The sequence below is a fragment of the Acomys minous genome, assembly GCF_964271855.1.
Source record: "Acomys minous genome assembly, chromosome: 3".
NCBI classification, from domain to species: domain Eukaryota; kingdom Metazoa; phylum Chordata; class Mammalia; order Rodentia; family Muridae; genus Acomys; species Acomys minous.
In genome coordinates this window covers 143293304-143308206 of record NC_140485.1, presented here as the reverse complement: position 1 = coordinate 143308206, position 14903 = coordinate 143293304, and the positions used below count along the sequence as shown (strand labels likewise).

General features: G+C 49.9%; 1 protein-coding gene across 3 annotated transcripts in view; it reads left to right on the top strand.

Annotated features, from left to right (window-relative positions):
• The first annotated feature begins 8287 nt into the window (after positions 1–8287).
• UNC93A (unc-93 homolog A) overlaps positions 8288–14903 on the top strand; it is a 37989-nt gene continuing 31373 nt past the window's right edge. The window contains exons 1-5 of one of the 3 annotated variants that reach the window (XM_084776494.1): positions 8288–8556; positions 10384–10573; positions 11140–11242; positions 12741–12894; positions 13482–13585. The gene's annotated coding sequence lies outside the window, so the exon portion shown is untranslated. The remainder of the gene's footprint in view (positions 8557–10383; positions 10574–11139; positions 11243–12740; positions 12895–13481; positions 13586–14903) is intronic. The other 2 variants (XM_084776493.1, XM_084776496.1) reach the window with 2 other exon arrangements.

The following is a 14903-nucleotide window of genomic DNA, read 5'->3' as shown; positions in this document are numbered from 1 at the left end:
GACATCCCCGTTCCAAGGGGGAGAACCAGAGAAAAGGGAAGACTTAACAGGTCTTCACAAAGCCTGAACATCACAGCTTGAGAAATCCCTGAATCCTGGTTTTTCAGATGCAGCTGGTAGGGGCTGGGTCCTCAAGACGCCAGCAGCCCAGCCAGCTTTGCTAGGCACCGCACACAGCGATCTCCCAGGCTGGAGTGTCAGAGCAGAGCGGATAGCTCCTCCCAGGGTGCAGTAGGCATGAATCCCCTCACCCTCACCCCCACCTTCACCCATGGGTTCTGTGTCTGTAGCTTTGGGTAGCTATACTTCAAATCTGGAGGGGGAAAGCCACGCCCCCACATGTCATGTGCTCTGAGCCAATAGAGATGGCACCACTGGGTACCGCCAGTTACTTCATGTGCACTTTGAGGCAGCCACTGTGCCCATACCTCTCCTGGTTCAGTGACCACCCAAGGGCAGCCATGAAATGCTGTGTACGATAAGGGAGCTAAGCCGTGTAATTGCTCTGTGCTGGCCCTCATGGTCTGGGTGACAGGAGTGGCACACCCAGAAACTCTAATGCACTTGTGGAATCACTCAGCCTCTGTCTGGAGGACAAAGAGCTGCTGCTGCTCCACACCAGTCTTACCCAACTTGGTGCCATGTCACTCAACTGGGTGCTCTCCTCGGTTTTGTAAGTGTGTGTGTGTGTGTGTGTGTGTGTGTGTGTGTGTGTGTGTATGTATGTATGTGTATACGTATGTGTGTGTATGTATGTATGTATGTGTATTTGTAGGTGTGTGTTTTCTTTTTTCTTTTTTTTTTTTAAGACTTTATTATTATGCATACAGTGTTGTCTGCTTGTAGGCCAGAAGAGGGCATCAGGTTACGTTATAGATGGTTGTGACCCACCATGTGGTTGCTGGGACTTGAACTCAGGACCTTTGGAAGAGCAGGGGGTATGCTCTTAACCACTGAGCCATCTCTCCAGCCCATGTGTGTGTTTTCTTGTCATGCGAATAAGCTGAGGACTTTCCAAATTCTGCTTCCCTTTGGATTAAAACACACACACTGAAGACATTTCTTCCCTTTTTGCTTTAAGCACCTAAGAGGCTACACTGTGTCCCCAACACTTACTTACAAATATCCTGCCTCATGGCTCACACATCTGCCTTCCACCAAACACCAGGATGCAAACGCAGCTCACCCAGGCGCACTGCCACCTGGTGGCAATGACAGACGTTCAGTGCTCAGCGCTCGCTTCTCTTCATCTAAGACACCATCAGAAGAGCTCTCAGGTCAAGATGTGAGCTCTCACTGCAGCCACCAGAACCACGCAAGCATCCTAGGCAGCACAGGCTCTTCCCAGCGGTCCCACCCTCTCCCACGCCCTGCCTTCTCTGCTGTAGTAGGTCTGTCCGTTCTTACGGGCGTTTATCACAACAGCACCAGATAGCAGTTTCCCGCCTTCATCTGTTTGGACTGTTATATAATAAAATGCCATAGTCTGGGTGTTTCACAGACAACAGAAATAGACTTTTCACTGATCTGGAAACGGCAGCATCTAAATGAAGACAGATTTGGTGTGTGGTCACGGCCTACTTCCCGATCCCCATCATGAGTAAGCTCAAAGGCTCTCTTACCAAAGGGCGCTAACCTGGCCTCTGCTCTCATGACCCCATGACCTCACAAAGTTCCTGCCTTTCAATACCACACACAGGGAACTAGTTTTCTTTCCCTTCCTTTCTTTCTTTTCTTAAAACTTTTTATTGATTCTTGGTGAATTTCACGTCATGCACCCCAATCCCACTCATCGCCCCACCCCTCCATTCCCACCCTCCGCCCTTGCACCCTCCCCCTCAAAAGAAAACAAAACCAAATCCTCCCTGATGGGCGCTGTGGTGTGTCACAGTGTGTTGCACAGCACACCCTCTGCCCACACAGCTTTCCTTGCACATGCTCACGGCAGTGGTGTGTCACAGTGTGTTGCACAGCACACCCTCTGCCCACACAGTTTTCCTTGCACATGCTCACTGCAGTGGTGTGTCACAGTGTGTTGCACAGCACACTCTCTGCCCGCACAGCTTTCCTTGCACATGCTCACTGCAGTGGTGTGTCACAGTGTGTTGCACAGCACACTCTCTGCCCACACAGCTTTCCTTGCACATGCTCACGGCAGTGGTGTGTCACAGTGTGTTGCACAGCACACTCTCTGCCCACACAGCTTTCCTTGCACATGCTCACGGCAGTGGTGTGTCACAGTGTGTTGCACAGCACACCCTCTGCCCACACAGCTTTCCTTGCACATGCTCACGGCAGTGGTGTGTCACAGTGTATTGCACAGCACACTCTCTGCCCACACAGCTTTCCTTGCACATGCTCACGGCAGTGGTGTGTCACAGTGTGTTGCCAGCACACCCTCTGCCCGCACAGCTTTCCTTGCACATGCTCACTGCAGTGGTGTGTCACAGTGTGTTGCACAGCACACCCTCTGCCCACACAGCTTTCCTTGCACATGCTCACTGCAGTGAGTCGTTGGTCTGGTTCGAGGCCTCTGGCTTCTGCTGCACCGTCAATATGGATCCTCACTGGGATCCTCTCGGGTGTCCTGCTGTTGCCCCGTGTCATGGAGATCCTGCAGCTTTGGTTCTGTGGGACAGGCCCCTCCATGTGCTATAGATGGGGTGGATGTTGGGATGGACCAACTCAAAGCCCCGGATCTGGGCCTGGGTGGTAGCAGAATTGGTCAGTCCACCACCTCTCCTGTGCCCACACCACCAGGGCCAGCTCCCCCGCTTTACCCAGGCAAGGGGTGGGGTCAGTCCCCAGCACTCACATCAGGCATCTCACAGCTGCTTGCCCCTCCAGTTGCAGGAGATCCGATGACTTCTCAGGCACCTGCATTCACATGACGCACGCGTAAATCCGCGCCTAGCCAAAGCTGGACAGAGGAGGAGGAGCACATTTGCGTGATCCCCTGAGAGGCATCCGGGACATTAGAGATGAAGGTTGGGATGTGACCTTCTGACAGGAATCCATGACAACGTCTTCCGTGTAGGCTGCCAGGCTGAGGTTTGCCCAAAAACACCTACAGAAGGCCTAAAGTACCCCTTCCAGAATGCTATGTAGGTCTTACAGCAGGAAAGAGTTTAGCTGTCTTTGTGCTTTCAAATTGCTACTTGGAAGGAGGGAAAAGGGGCGCAGAAAATGCATGTGAGGACCCGGCGGCTTTAGGAAATATGTGCCCAGCCCCAGCCACTGTCCTTGCATTGTCTTATTCAGTCTTTGCCACCTCCCTTCTTGGCCCTAGTATGTTTGCGGTGTTTACCCTCTGGTGGCAGAGCAAGTAGCAATAGCTTCTCCCTTGGTCTTCCAACTTCTAAAAGAGATAATTAATGAAAAACAATAATTTATGATGATGTAAAAAAATCTTTCTTATTTAGATACAGTTTTTAGGAATGGCAGTAAAATCTGTCCCATTGTTCACTTTCAAGGAAGTAAGATAGAAATAGAATTAGTTTCAAGGGTGGGGGATAGGGGGTGGGGGGTGGGGGTGAGGGGTGGGAGGTAGGGGGTGAGGGGTGGGAGGTAGGGGGTGAGGGGTGGGGGGTGGGGGTGAGGGGTGGGAGGTAGGGGGTGAGGGGTGGGGGGTAAGGGGTGGGGGTAGGAAAGGGCGAGAAGCTGAAGAAAAGCATTGTCTAAACTGTGGTGTCCCCAATTGCAGGCAAAGTGTCTATGCGAAGAACAGTCTCTGAAGGATAAATGTACTTATTTCTTGCAACACTAGAAAAAAATTACTGTTGTGACGTGGTTCCATAGACCAGTGTTGGGGAAAGAGAAGAGAAAGTCTTGGGGGTTCTGTCGTAGGGAGAATTGAGCTGGCAGGAAACAGTTAGTTAAAGGAACCGATTGTCGGTGAACAGTTAATTAAAGTCACTAATTGTTGAGGAGAGATTGAGGAATGGAGGAGAAAAGAAATATTGAGGCCCAGATATTAATTGCAGTGTAAAACTGAAAGGTCTTCTAGCCCCCAGGAGCACTCTATTTTCCTTCTAACCTTTTCTGGGCCAACCCCAGCACTTTATTTAAAGTGAAGTTCAATTTTTTTTCATTACAGATTACATAATGCTTTTTTTTTTATCTTTTACAATCAATAGAGCATTTAAAAATCAACAGAGCAAGAACCAATGTGACAAATAAATGTAAACAGTTCTGTATAACCTACAATAAAGCATACAGCAAAATTCAAATCCATGTCCAATCAGTGGTCAGCGTGACCTGAGTATTGTTTCTTAAACAATACTCGGGAAAATTTAATCATAAATTTCCCCAGGCTAAAGCTATTGTGTTTACATGGTTGTCATAGCAACATAGCTTGAAACTAAATGTCCTAACACAGAAAAAACTTGACTTATGTCCAATCCCAAACCAACAGGTGTGCTATACAAGCCTAGGCTAACTGCTAAGGATAACCCGATTGTAAAGTATCTGCATAGCATGAGCTTCCAAGGCCACCTCCTATTTCTCTCAAAGCAGATTCTAAAGGAACTTTTGATTTATTATAAGAACAAGTTTTACTTTTCTATAGTTAACAATATCTAACCAGGTACTATAATGCCAAAGTCCTAACTTTCTTTTCAGGCAGTTTCTGCCCAGCTGTTCACAACAGCCAGAATGAAAACTCTCTCATTGCCTCAAGCCTTTGACCAGATGCCTCTGTCAACATTTTCTGTGGGAAAAAGTTTTCCAGTGCAAATTTCATTAGGGCTGAGAAAGTCAGTTTTAAGAGAAAAAGCAGATTTCAAGGTAGATTTTAGGCAAAATTAGACCTGGACCATAGACAATACTTAAAGATAGCGCTAATCAGCTGGAGGTCTTTGGAATGTTGTCAACCAAAGCCTCTATGACTTGTCCTTATGTCTCTGACAGTGTGGAAATCTGTTTCCTTTCAAAGTTTGTATATTGAAAACTAGTCCTGAAAAGCCTGCCCACCTGCGGCCCCACTGTGTGGATGGGCAGAACTGAAGATACTCCAAGGTCTGCCCACTGCCATGGATGCAGGTGGGCGGGTGCCACTATGATGAGCAAGTATGTGGTGGAGAGACGAGAGAAAGAGAAGCTGAAAAGAAGTGAGGAACAGTCTGATGTGAGGACCCTGCACTGCCACCCGAGGCCATGGTGATATACAGGCCTGGGCTGCCGCTGAAGGTCATGTCCTGGTCCAGGTCCTGCAGCACCAGCAGTCTATGTCAGCGTCCATGGTCCATGTTACTACCAAAGGCCATGGGGACATCTCTAGTCTAGGTTGCTGCCTGGGGCTGTGTTCAAGGGACGCACAGAGCTGGTCCCTACCCTCACCCATTGCAACATGGGAGCACTGGCCCTGCCCCTTGCCAGCTGTGGCATGTGGGTGAGCTGGCCCTGCCTTTTGCTGGGGCAATTGTGGAGAGCTGGCCCTGGTGGCATGGATGTGGGAGATCCAGTCCTGCCCCTTGATGGCTGAAATCTCCTCAGGGGTGGGGGTGGGGGGCTCCAGGCCCATATGTTTCTGGATCAATATTTGCTTCTCTTCTTTTAACACAGAGTCTCATGTCTTTGACCGTGCGGGCCATCCCTGTGCGATGTAGATCATGAGGTCAGGGACTGAGCTCTGGGCTGCGCTGTCCCCTCTGCCATAACTGCTCCTCTTCCCTGGGAACCCAAGTGAACAGATCCACGCATCAATCTCCACTTAGCAGCAGCTTGCTTGAGGCCTGTAATTACAGGTCTGCCCCAGCTGGAGCCAGATGGGAACCACACTGTGAAATCCCCTAAACATCTCTGCAAGGAGAACCAGGTGGGTGCAGGTCACGGCCAGAGGGGAGCAAGGATGCTTGCCGAGGAGACACAGCCCTGACACACAGCGTGCAGCATCTGGCACTGTGAAGTGCTGGGGAAGATCTTTTCCTCTATCGGCTGCAGTGACGTTTACCTGTGGTGCCTGCTGTTTGCCTACGATGGAAGAATCATCTGAGCCTGGGGGCTGAATCCTAGGAAACGTGGTGAGATCCTGTTCTAACCCACAACATAAAGCCCAGGGTGAGCAAGGTTGGAAACCCAGCAAGAAAGACGCCACCAAGGTGCCAGTGAGACTGTCTAGAAGACTGAGCCACGCTAGATCATTAGGGAGGCTGATGTGGAGGATGAAGGGGCTGCTCGGGTCAGAAGGTTCAGGCCCCCGTGCAAAGGGAACGCAGGCCTCAGAAACCAGAAGGACCTGCTTGCTCTTTAAACATTAAAAAGTTTTATTTATTGCTCGTGCATTCATGCATGTGTCCGTCTGTGCATGCATCTGTCTGTCAGTGCGTTCATGTGTACATGATCCACAGTGTGCATATGCATGTGGAAATCGGTGACAGTTCTTGGGAGTGGGTTCTCTCCTGGCACCTTGAATGATCTGGGATTGAACTCTGGTCACCAAACCTCTCCTAGCTGGGCTATCCGTCAGCCCAGGACCTGTTTTCTTGAGGCCATGTCTTAGGTAGAGTCACTATTGCTATGATGAGACACCACGGCCAAAAGCAAGTTGGGGAGGAAGTGGTTTATGCAGCTTATACTTCTGCATCGTAGTCCATCACTGAGGGAAGTCAGGACAGGAACTCAAACAGGGCAGGAACCTGGAGGCAGGAGCTGATGCAGAGGCCATGGAGGGTGCTGCTTACTGGCTTGTTCCTCATGGTTTGCTCAGTCTGCTTTCTGATAAAACCCAGGACCACCTTCCATGTCAATCACTAATTAAGAAAATGCCCTACAGGCTTGACTGCAGCCCAACTGTATAGAGACTTCATCTTAACTGATGTTTCCCGTCTCAGATCATGATAGTTTGTGTAGAGTTGACGTAAAACCAACTATCACAGGCCCTGTATTTGACCTAACTCCTGCTTTCTCACCCTGTGATTTCATCTTAACTTGTGTCCTATGACTGAGGCCAGCAGACCAGATGATAAAGTGCTCAGGGATGGAGGAGGTACGTGCTTTATGTACTGTCACTGTCCCTTTTTCCCAAGGCTGGACTTCTGGATCCCACGTGCAGATCTGACTACTCCTTTGTGGGGGCACAAGGGACCTGTTAATGACTGTCTTTATTTCCTCATTAACCTGTCTGCTTTGCAGATCCTGCCAAGAAGGCTGGATAAACAGACATGAAGGAAAACAGTTCTCTCCCCGCACAGGATTGATCTAGCCATGACTGGGAAGCACGTGATTGTGCCTCAGTGACCAGCTGTCCACTGAACCTCAGTAGGGATGACACAGAGGGTGGAGGGCAGGCGACAGCTGCTGCTGTTTGCACTCCTCCCTCTGCTGCTCAGCCTCCCACTGCCTCCACGGGACTTTTCCTGTTACCTCATTATCACATGGATTGAGGCTTAATGGAAAGCTGGCTCCTGCAGGCACCCTTGAGACAGCCTGGATGTGGGACAGTTGACACTTGGCCCCATGGCGTTGTTGTAGAGGGCTGTTCTCACCCAGGAGAGACCAGGACCAGCTCTTCATGGATCTGAAGTTTTTATTGAGCCACAAAGATCCGGCCTAGTGCACGCACTCGTGACTCCATGTCTAGAGCGCTCTGTGCTGAGTGAGCAAGGGTTTATCTTTAGAAAGGTAAAACCAACAAGCTTGGTACCTCCTGCTGGTGAAGTTCTGATTGTTGGGGTTCAGACCTGGGACAAGCAGCTGAGGTGCCTATTTTACACACCAAAGCACACCTGGCTTCCAGGTTCTCCCAGCATCCCTCAGTCCCTACCTGTTATAAGTCATGGCTGGCATACCCAGGCCTCTGCCATGAACTTTCCAGCCCAGGGGCTGGGCTTCCCCTCCCCAAGAAGCTCTTTGCTATGTAATCCAGACATTCTGGTCTCTCTCCGAGTATACACTCTTCTCCTCCCCCCACCCCAACCCTTCCCACCTCCCAGTCTGCATGGTGGCTTCCCTGGCCCCGTTCCTTTGACCTGTGAACCTACCCAAGAGCTGCCCCCAATAAACCTGCCTTTCTTTGGCTCGAACTGGCTCATTTGGCAGCCTAGAAATACCTATTGTCAGTCAGAGTGTCTGTCAGTGATGGCAGTTCCCAGGCATGATGGGACGCGAACTTTTAATAAGAAGAGAGCACAGGTGTGTCTCATGGTGTTTCCGTTTGATCTGGGAGCAGAAAGCCTTGCGATTGCAGAAACAGAAATGAAGCAGGTTAGCAAAGGTTCCCATAAGATCCTCATGTGGCCCAGGGTCAGGCTGACCTCAGCTTTAAGCCTGAGGTTGGGTCAGGATAGGTTTTCCTCATTTCAGCATTCTCAATTGACCTGCAGCCCCAGGAGAAGCTTTCCCATCCTGCTCTATCCTTAGACAGATGTGGGACCTCAGGAGCTGTAGCAACCCTTCCTGAGCTCTGTCTGGCGACTTGTTTTAAAGATGGTGACAGTGGTGGTGGCGGCGGTGGCGGCAGCGGAGGCAGTGGCAACAACAGCAGCGGCAGCAACAGCAACAGCAGCAGCAGCGATGGCAGCAGCAGCACCCCACTGCAGAGTTACTGCACCAGGCACGGTAGGCAACAAGATCAGAGGAAGCCTGCTGTGTGCCACTTAGGCCCGCTGCCTCTGGCAGGTGCATGTCCTGCACCCCTACCCGGATTTGAATATGACATATGCCCCACAGGTCCCTGTGTTTGAACCTTTGGTCCTCAGCTGGTGGTGTTTGCTGTTTAGGAACCTTAGGAAATCTTTGGGAGGCGGGGACTGGCTGGAGAAAGCGGGCAGGCCTTGAAGTTGTGCACACCGGCGGCTTCCTGTTCCCTCTGCTTCCTGACTGCAGTTGTAAAGGAAAGTCCCTCTCACCCACGCTGCTACCTGCAATCCCAGAAAAAGGCGCTAAGGCCAGCCGGGCCCTGGCTCTCCTGCCAACCCACAGGACCCACCAAGTTGGAGCCAATGGCTTTGTCCTGGGCCTTGAGAGAGTGGAGGAGAAGATGCTGAGCAAAGAGATTCTGGGCTGCCTGCCATACTGCAAAGTGCAGAAGCAAGGCCCAGGGAATGCTCACTGTCCGAGATTCCTGTTGGGCTGGGTGAGCTTGTCACCTGCCACCTACCACACACCTCTGATCCTCCAAGGAGCAAGGTCATCCCAAGAACAAGAAACTAGAAACAGAATCCCACTGGGGGCCTCTGACATCTGGAGACCAGTGCAGCCGTGCACTGAGGAAGTCAGCGGTCAAAATAGGGGTGGGGGGTGGGGGGTGGCGGGAGGCGGGAGGCACCTGCTGGAGCTAGATAGGTGAGCTACCAACAGTCAGCACAGGTGTGGCCAGGTGTGCCTTGTCAGTGTGGTCACGCTCTGCACGCCACACCTGGCTTTGTGTTCAGCACACACATAATTCCTGGCAGCAGTTTCTTCCTGGCTACCCCGGGATGCCCTTCCCCCAAAGCCTGTGACATAGGTGACATACAACGTGACATACTGTCCTCAAGTCATTTACCATTCTAGTCTTTATTTGTTTAGACATTGTCCACATAAAAACAGCAGCTCTCACTTTAAGAACTTACTCAGGAGCCATTGTGAGTGACCATGGCTCCCAAACCACAGATTTAGACTACCCCAAATTCCCTGTTCCAAAATGGAAAAAGTTTCATAGTTTTACAGGAAAAAAAAAAAGCCATAAACCAAGGCAGGTTTAAAATACGTTGGTGGGTATATGAGAGGCAGGTTCCTCAAGCTGCGGGGAGCGTTTCTAGAGGCCCAGGTTACAGTCTCAGCTTTTGGGTTAGCGGAAACTAGGGATCTGCTAAGGTAATCGATTCAAAATGGTTTGTTTTTGTTTGTTTTGTTTTGTTTCCTATTTGTAAGATGTTAGTTCCAACTCCGAGGTGGGCAAAGAGTAACTGTTCTGAGGCCTGGAGTTAGCTGAGACAACCAGCCTCTGGTCCTGCAACATTCCACCGACCCCCCCCACCCCCACCCCAGTACTAATCAGACAGTGTTTGCAGACACTAGGGGGACCCTGCAAGTATCTAGGCAGGGAAGTGAGCCTTGAAGAGGTGGAAACAAAAACCGATGCAGATTGGCTTCATCAACTTTGGTCAGACTTGGGAGTCTGATACCAAGTGGTTCAGTGTGTGTGTATGTGTGTGTGTGTGTGTGTGTGTGTGTGTGTGTGTGTGTGTGTGTGTGTGTGTGTGTGTGTGTTTTGAGACAGGGATTCTCTATGTAGCCTTGGCTGACCTGGACTCAATAGGTAGACCAGGCTGACCTCGAACTCACAGAGATCCACCTGCCTCTGCCTCTCAAGTGCAGGTGCTACCACACCTGGGCATTGTCAGCTTATTTAGAACACGTACAGTTTGGAGAGTTTCCAGGCAACAATCATTCCTATTCCAGGTGCACAATAAAGCCTACGGTGTGGCTACAGAGGCTCCTTTGCCAAGTCCATGTGACCATGTGGATGGGTCCTATAGCTAAGAGGCCTAGAGTCCAGTGTGGTCTCTGATGGAGACAGTGGACAAGTCAGCAGGCCATGGAATACACGTGACATCCCGCTGAGGATGGGCTCTATCAACTGGGGCTAAAGGTAAAGTCCAGGGAGGGAGAATTTGGGGTAATCGCTCTGGGGGGTTGGATGAGGTCTGCCTCCACAGATAGCAAAAAAGGTCACCGGGTCATTAAACAAAATCCACTCCTAGCCTTCTGGGTGGAAACAGGTATTTTGTCTCCTCCTTTGAGGAGAAGCCTGTGTGTTTAATATTCCTGGTTCCCCAGTGCTCTGTGGGTGCAAAGACAAAAGAAGGGGTTTCATGATGTTTTCATACATATATTATGAGGTAGTCTTTTCTAAGACTGATCAGACATGGGCTTAAGATAATAGAAAGCCTTAATAATCCAGCCAGTGACCACAGTGGGTGTTTGGGATCTTAGTGTAGCCCCAAGCATTTCTCAGGGTGAAATTTTAAGCACAACAAACCCAGATATCACGAGTTTACACATTTTTCAGTTAAGGAGAACAGTTAGCCAGAACCAGAACTACAGAAGAAAACAAAAAACAAACAAACTAAAAACCACAAAAAACAAACCCAGGGTTAGTGCATTTAGGACCTTTCTCAGAACCGTGGACTTTGATGGATTAGGTCTTTGTTTTAGTTTTGGCAGGTGGTGCTGTCTTCGTGCTGAGTTATGTGGCCTGAATGGTGCATTCTCCATGGAGTCAGTTCTGCTAATGTCTGGGGGCCTCCTACAGTCTGGGGTAAGTGTTACAGTATGTAATACCATTGCCCTACCTGTTCCCAGGCCCCCGTCCCCCTCCCCCCACCCCCCCATCTCCACCTGTAATGGTCTCCCTCTTGCGTCCCCATAACCCGCACATGACAGCTACTCCCTGGTTTGGCCTAATAGTACGATCTCCAAACACCATTCTGTCTTCTCTGTGGCTTAATAAGACTCCACTTGCGACAGACGACATCTTCATTATCCATTCTTGCACGGCTATGTCTAAGCTGGCTCCATAATTTGACCGGTGTGGCAAATGGACACGGGTGTGCAGGTGTGTATACAGAAAGTGGACTTTGACACCTCTAGAAGTAATGCTCAGAAACGCTGCAGCTGGACTACACAGCAGTTCAGGGTTTAGTATTTCAGACACTGGCATCCTGTTCACACAGTGGCTCTGCTAATTTGTGCTCACCCCAGGGTGTTCATTGTCCCTGTATCCTCACTAGTGCTTGTTTGTTTTCCTGATGGTAGTGTAGGGACAAAATCAATGCCATATCCTATATGTAATGCATGTTCTACAATTAACGCCGTGGTCTGTGAGACGTTGTCCTCCAGGTGTTTTCACTACTTCCTACCTTCCGGGAAAGACCACACACTGCCGTAAACTAGACCTGCCACAGGAACAATCAGATACAATTAATACCCAATGATCCTCTGAGATAAAACAACTTCCCTGGAGACTCAGCCTCCTGGACCCAACCTACATGAAGGTCCTCATTCTTGAGACTCAGGATCCTCGATTATGGTTTTTTTCCCTTACTTCCCTGGGACCCCAACCCCTAATTACAGTTGTTCCTTATAAACCCATTGTCCTTGAAGCTCTGGTGTCACTCTCCTATCCTGCTGCGTCAGGAAGGATGGTGATCCAAAGCTCTGAGCCCATAATACAGGACCCTATGTATATTGCATCAGTATCGAGTCCTGGTGGTCTTTTTGGGGGTCTTGTGATCTGGGTGATCTCAGCATAACAGTTGTTGTTGTTGTTTTTGTTGTGTTTTTCAAGACAAGGTCTCACTGTGTAACCCTGGCTGCCTTGGAACTCAGGCCTGTAGACCAGGCTGGCCTCAAACTCACACAGATCTGCCTGCCTCTGCCTCCCGAGTCCTGGGATTAAAGGTGTACACCATAGTTGCCTGGATGTGGATATTTTTATTTGCAATTAAAGAGACAATTTGTTGCATCTTGCACATTTGCTGGCTGTGTTTGTTAGATCTCAGAGTCTCTGGAGAAGTCTCTGTGGACTGCAAAGTAGAAGTCCATGCCATCTGCAAGAGGGTTTGGATTCCTTTCTTGTCTCACTTTGTGGAGCTAGCTAAGAATCCAAGCAATGTACTGAGAGTGGAGGGGGTGGACACTGCCCCACTCCAGGTCTGGGAGACAATGCTTCCACTTTTCCCACTCAGTGAAATGCTGTTCTGTAGGTTTGCTGTATGCAGCCCTATTGTGTTGAGGTGCAACCCTTCTGCTCCTAGGTTCTCACGGGCTTCTTGTCCAGTTCTGATGAAGACACTGTGTCCCTCTGACTCTTGGACACTGTGTTCCTCTTTAAGATTCATGTCACAAATCTTCCTTTTGGTTTGGACCCAAGTGAAATGCTCCACGGCTTTGAGAAAGATCGGCAAATGTGTAAGCTGAGCACAATCAGGCTGGGAAGAACACAGCCCGATCTTCTGGCAAGATTCTCAAATAACAGAATATTTCTTTACGCTGCTAAAAGCCAAGACTGCCCCCGGCAGAAATACGGGCAGCTCTCTTGGGCTGTTGATGTGAGAGGCTTCTGCCCTGGCTGACCATGGTTGACATAGCCTAGTCTCCACTGCAGCTGAGTGCCTTCCAGATAGATCTGTGCTACCCCTTTCTGCAGGCCCAGTATGGTGGCCAGCCTCTGAGGAGGCCCCACCCTCAGGGTTGCAGATGTCTGTCTTCTCGCTGTGTCCTCACAGTGCATAGTGGTCGCACTGGGACCCCCTTTATTAGGGCATGGATCCTACCTCAAAGGCTTCATCCACTTGGCATAGCCCGTCCTGTGGGGGTTTGGAGGTGAATGGTCCTCATGGGTTCTTAGATTTGAGTGCTTGGTCACTGGGGAGTGGCACTACTTGAAAGGACTAGGAGGTGTGGTCTTTTTGGAGGAAGTGTGTCACCAAGGGTGGGCTTTGAAGTTTCAAAATCCCAAGACAAGCCTAGCTTCTCTCTCTTCCTGCCTTCTGCAGATCTGGGTATACAACTCTCACTGTAGAACTTCTCCAGCACCATGTCTGCCTGCACGCCGCCATGTTTCCCCGCCGTGATGCAGATGGATTGAATCTCTGAAACTGTAAGCCAGCCCCAGTGAAATGCTTTTATTTATTTATTTATTTTTAAATAAAAGTTGCTGTGCTCATGGTGTCTCTTCACAGCCGTAGGACACCAAGACACTATCCAAACCCTGAACTTCCAAATAGTATCAACTTGGGGGTGAAGATTTCAGCATGAATTTGGGGCACGTGAGCAGGCAAACTCAAGCTGGAAGCGTGACCCTCCAAACCAAAGCAGGAAGAAGGAGGGCGCTCCAGACTCCTGATGGGATGACCAGAAGGGAGACAGATTTCTTTCCTGGAAAAATAGGGCAGAAAAAGTGGGGGATTAAGACTCTATTTCAGGTGCCTGGTGTGGTGGTACACACCTTTAATCCCACTACTCGGGAAGCAGAGGCAGGCGATCGCTGTGAATTCGAGGCCAGCCTGGTCTACAAAGTGAGTCCAGGACAGCCAAGGCTACACAGAGAAACCCTGTCTCAAAAAAAAAACAAAACCCAAAAACCAGTTTGAGGATCAGGACTAGCCGCTTCCTCTCCTGCTAGAGCCTTCGCGCAGCAGCTGGGGTTGGACGCACCAGCCCTCAGTCAGATCAGCCGAGTTCTCTTTGGGGTTACAACGACCCTGACGTGGGGAAACATAGATTCAAACAGCCTTGGAAATCCGTCCTGGGGTTTTACAGAGTGGCAGCTGCATTCACAGCTTTAAGCCACAGAGGGGTGTAGGAATTCCATGTCTTGTTGTTGGTCAAGAGTAATAATGGTGCCCAAAAGATAAGCTGTCCTGTAAGCCCATGTGTGGGCTCATCTCTGCGTAGATTGGAAAGGCCATCTGTGAAATCTAGGGTCAGCAGAGGGCAATGGTGTTTCAGGAAGCTGTGGTCTGTCCCAGTCTCAAGGTCCTCTCGCACTGGTGTGTATTGGGTGTCTGAAGTCCGGATGGGTTAGCTGGGGCTGAGGTCTTACAAGCAATGGCCTTTTTTTTTTTTTTTAATAACTATTTATTTTATGTGTATTGGTGTTTTGAATGAACGTATGTCTGTGTGAGGGTGTCAGATCTTGGAGTTATGGGTGCTAGGAATTGAACCTGGGTCCTCTGGAAGAGCAGTCAGTGTTCTTAGCCACTGAGCCACCTCTCCAGCCCCCAGCAATGGCCTCAGGATGTGCTTTGAGCTTGCTCCAATCCATTCTGTGTTTGCTTCTTTTCTCCCCCTTCACAAATATAAACATGAGCAAACTGGTGAAAGGTAAGAGCTAGGTGGTCAGGCTGTTTATCCGTGCTCTGCTCTTCCCTGTTGCTGTCTCAGCTCTGTAGCAGGCTGGGGTTTTCCCTTTCTGG